Source organism: Arachis ipaensis, chromosome B05 (genome assembly GCF_000816755.2).
Source record: "Arachis ipaensis cultivar K30076 chromosome B05, Araip1.1, whole genome shotgun sequence".
Taxonomy (NCBI): domain Eukaryota; kingdom Viridiplantae; phylum Streptophyta; class Magnoliopsida; order Fabales; family Fabaceae; genus Arachis; species Arachis ipaensis.
This window is the reverse complement of record NC_029789.2, coordinates 2,417,316-2,422,428: the sequence shown is the minus strand read 5'-3', so window position 1 is coordinate 2,422,428 and position 5,113 is coordinate 2,417,316.

Genomic DNA, 5,113 nt, shown 5'->3' with positions numbered 1-5,113 from the left:
TAATCTGATTCTCGGTTTTTGAAATTGGTCAAAATTGACCGTAATAGGTGCTTTGAGGTATCTTGTGTTTGCAATAGGTGCTTTGAGTTATCCGTCCTCCCAAGTGTAAGTTTAAAACTGTTACTTATTTCTATGATGGTGGCCAAGCGTTTGATGGATACCTGCAAAGCTATCAATTAGAATGGTACCTAGTAAGTGTTCAGTTGCTGTTGTATCTTATTTATTCAAATATGTACCTACACTGGCTTATCTGCTTCTATTTTTTAGCAATTAATTTACTTTCATGTTAAATTTTTGGTAAAAAAAACTTGTTTGTTGCAAACTTCTGTAATGGTATTGCTGTGTATCTAGAACTAAGCAGTAATTGTGGATACTAAATGTCTAAATTACAAGAATTATGAGCTTGTGGCATATGATGGTTTGCTGATTCACATTCGAGCACAATATATTTTATGCATAAACTCTGCAGTAGTGTTGTCAGATATTAGTATTACATATTGTGGAAACGACAAATTACCTTTTGTACTTCCACATGGCAATGTGGATTTTCTTCTTTTTGTTAATGCATACATTGTTAAACCCCTGTATGATTTATCTTATACCAAAGAAACTTATTTATAGTGATTCATTTTCTCCAAAATGATGAGCTGGAAGTTATTAACATCTACTATCTACTATATGCTTAAAAAGGATACTACAGAGTTGGTGTCCTATTCTTTTCTTCAAAATATCCTTCATATATTAGAATACCATTAATTAAGAGACCAAAGTACTTGTCATGTTGACCAATGCGTCATCTGTTAAAATTACACACATTGAGTTTGAAAAAGGGTGGATTAACACGTTAGTGCCTATTTAATCCACTAATATTTACTATAAGAATAATGTTCTTCTAATTTTAGTATATTTACTTATTGTAAAGCTTACTGAAAGTTTGTGTATAAAGTTCAATTATCTGCATGCTAGTCAAATGTGTGTACGTAATTCAAGAAAAAATGTGCTTCATCTATATTTTGAACCGGAAGCAAGTGATTTATGGCTAATTTGAGATATTATCAATATGTAGACTCCATATTGGCTGAGGACTCGACTGGCTAAAGAATAATGTAATAAAGTAGTTTGATCTAGGCATTAAGCATGAAGTAAGGAATGTGTTCATTTCTGCTCCACAAAATATATTTTTATTGCATCTAGAAGTTCCTATGTTTTAACTTGGCACTAGACTATTCTTGCTGCAAATGGAGTTAACCTCTTTCGATACTCAAGCAAAATGAGCAGTATACTATGTTACCAGTTAATCCCATCTTTACTTATCCTTGGCCATTGTCAAGTGTCAACCCTCATAAACTACATTAACATATATTTGGTGGTGTGTGACTATTCTATTTGGATTTCATATTCTATCAAAGGATGGTGAAGTGTGTTCTTTTATGGGACAAAATCAATATACAAAATATCTTTCACTCTTTCGCATTGTTCATGAAATCTTTATCTCATACACACTGTGGTTCTCTGTTATAATCGCAAGACTGCAAACTGCGTTCATCCTGTCTTGTAGTCAGATGTATATTAGCTATTGGGCTTTAGTGCGGACATGGTTGTAGATGGTGAACAACTGGTGCAGGAAAAACAATACACTCTGCTTGTGCTTGGCTTTGAAGGATATCTGGTCAAATTTTAGGTTGAATTCTTCAGGTTGTTGATGGGGAATGCTTATGAATTGTTCAAAAGTTTTGTTTTGCTGCAATTTTTGTAATTTTAGTCCTTTGTAAATGTGGTTTGGCGTTGGTGAAGACATCTATATGTATATACATATATTAATCAAACCACCACTATCATGTGTTTTTGGTTTATTTCATTGTATTCCAAGTGCTTTTCATTTTGTTCAGTGTTAGATATATCCTTTATATTTTTGTAGCTGTGTTGAGAAAGGGTTGGACCATTATAGCCATTGACTTGATTATTATTCTATTAGTCTATTAGTAGCGGAACGAATTTTTTTCCCCTGATGCTGGAATAGCTCGAGTCGTGTTACTGCTGGTAACTGCAGCGGATAGGATGATTTCCTTCCCTATTTTGGCATCTTGTTCTTAATTGAGTTCTAATTCCAACTTAGTTCGGCGATTTGTCCGTGCGATGCTAAATGCTTTTTAGTGCTTTTACTATTTAGGAAGGTGTTTATTCCAATTAATTTGACTAATAAAACGTGGATTTGTCCATTAACATGTATTTCGTAATTTGAATAAGTAGATACGAATTCTTTTATGGATTTGGATGATGATGACATAGTGCATGAAATTCGGAGTAGTCTGTGGAATGCCCGGAAATTTTACTGCATTTATGGCATGCATATTTTTAAATCTTGCTTGTATAGATTCTTTCAGAAATTAAAGTGGCAGTTGGTTCATCAATGGCTTTGTTCTATTTCTTCATGGTTGGTTTGTGTATTGGAAAAATGCTAGGTGGCTAAGTTTTTGTAATCAAGTCTAATTTAATCTTTTCTTTTCTTTTTATGTTTTTTTCCTCCTTTTTTTTGAAACTAAAATTTCTGATTATTATTCTTTAAATTATTGAACTAATTTGATTAACTTATTTTTTGGTCTACCAATTTAGTTAAGCTTAATTATTAAAATAATTTGGCTATTTAATCGTATACACATTGTTTGATTAGTTTTTCTTTTATTTTTTGGTCCATAATCCATATCATTGATTAGTTTCGATTCTTCATTTTCTTGGTTCTTTAGAATGAGTTTCGTATTTCTTTGACAATTTTTGGTGGGAAAATATGTGGCTTTTTCTTTTGGGTCGTGGGATTAAAAAGAGCTAATTTTGTTTTTGGTCCTGCGAAAAAGCGTTAATTAAGTGATCCATACCAAGCTGCCGGGCTACTCTTTTTTTGGTTTGCATCAGGTATCCATCAGTTTGAAAGTACAATGACTAATTTCTTAAGTACTGCAGAGACACAAAGTGAGCGATCTTCTTAAGCAAGCAAATTAAATTTCCATTCTCCAGTGAGTATTGAATCTAAGAGAAATGGCTAAAGGATATAGACCTTTATCCATCTGCAACAACTTGCATTAGTAGCTGCCGGGTTACTCTACTAGGGCTTTCTCATGTTTGGGCTATTCTACTAGGGCTGTAGGGCACGTTACATATTTGCTTATGCAGTGGGGAAGCCAGTCATCTTCAGACATTAATCAAATGACTTTGCTTTGAATCATCCATCACTGATGCGGCGAACAACTGAGTTTCACATTGCAATATCGATCTTAAAAAAACTTGGAAACAACATGGCATGCGTTTCATCAGATCTTTGTAAGAAGCTGGCCTAAAGTTGCGTTTGGTTCATTTTTTTCTGTGACGAAAATTAAGTTTTTTTTTTTAATTGAAAATTAATTTTTCACATATAAATTCTTTCTAAAAGAAATTAGTTTTCATTACGTATAAAGGTGATGTGTACGTATGGTGCATGTGTTATCCCCAAACACAGACGCTATAAGTTAATTGCATGGCCCCCTAATGGTGGGGTTGACCATATGCATATATATGGATGTTCTTAAGCCAAGAGTCTTAAATTTGTTTCTTTGCGAGCAGATACAGATTTTGATAGTGATTAGTGAGTGAGTGATGAGTGATAGGCATAGTAGGAATAGGAGTATAGGAAAAGCCTCATTTGGTGCTTGTTTCGAAAGGGGACAAAGTAGATAGAGCCGCTCCAAATATTCTTAACAGCCTATCAACGCATTATTGAGATTAATGAGTTAGTGAGTGATGAATCATTGCCCTCTCTTTTCTCTATTTCTTCTGCTTGGTGGTCCTTACTCTCTTAAATGCCACTAAGTACTTCATTGTCTACCTACAATTGCTAATCACCCTAAGTTTTTCCCCTATATATAATATGGCTAAATGCTATTATGTATAGATTAATAACTTCAATATCATGAAAGATAGTTGATCTAGTTAATAACGAACAATATACGAGGGATGTGAATTTTGGTTCTCAAAATTCTCTCAATGATAATATGTATGTTTGGGTTTGTGTTTCTCTGAATAACCATAATAAATTATGTACCGTAAAAGATTTATATTATTGAAGGGTAAAATTAAAACTTATTTTTATGTATTGTTTTTGTCTCTAACATTTTCGTCCTATTTAAGTCCCTAACGTTTTAAAATCGTCTCAATTTTATTTCGTCTTCAATTCCGTTAACAGATTCCTAACGGCATAACAACATTAAGTCAATATTAAAACGTTAGAGACTTAAATATGACGATTCAAATGTTAGGGACAACTTTGAGACTTACCCTAAACATTGGGACAAAAACAATATTTTACTATTTTTTTTTATAATTTGTTTTATTATGATTAATTTTAAGTATTTTGAAATCAAAATACTTTAGTCCAGACTTTCATGTAGTCCCAATAATTAAAATCTATTGGGTCATAGTTTTGAGAAAACTTTTGGATTTTGTTTAGATTGTTCCCAAATTGATTTGGGATCAAGACTTTGAGGATTTAGATTGTTGAATGGGTTATGAGATTAGGATTGGTTTTATCCTTATAGTGTTTAATAGATACTAAGTCATTTTATCCCAATAGTTCAAGAATGCATGTTGTACATTTTGATTGGAAATTAGTAACTAGTCATTGATATTGATATATATTGATAATGATATATAAAATAGATAAAGTAGTCGAAGGAAAGAGAGAAATAGAGAAAGGAAGATAGAGGATGAGAGGACTCTTTAATTTTGGAGGGAAAGATTTAATTTCAATTGTAATGAGAGAGTGACATGTGATACATTTTGGTTGTAAAATTAGTAAGGAGAATTGGGAGTGGATCCTCTCCAGTAAAAAAAACTGGATAGTGTCAATTGTAATCTCTCATCCTTCATTACTCTCTCTTATATTTAATTTTGGTCCCACTTATAAAGTTAATGGTGAGAGATCACACTGTATTTTCTCAAGTGTTGAAAAAATTGTAGAGGATCCATTTCTAGGAGAATTCCTTAATTTTGGAGGAAAATATTTAATTTTAATTACAATGAGAAAATGACATGTGGCACATTTTAATTGTAAAATTAGATATATATAATAGAATATAATAGATTT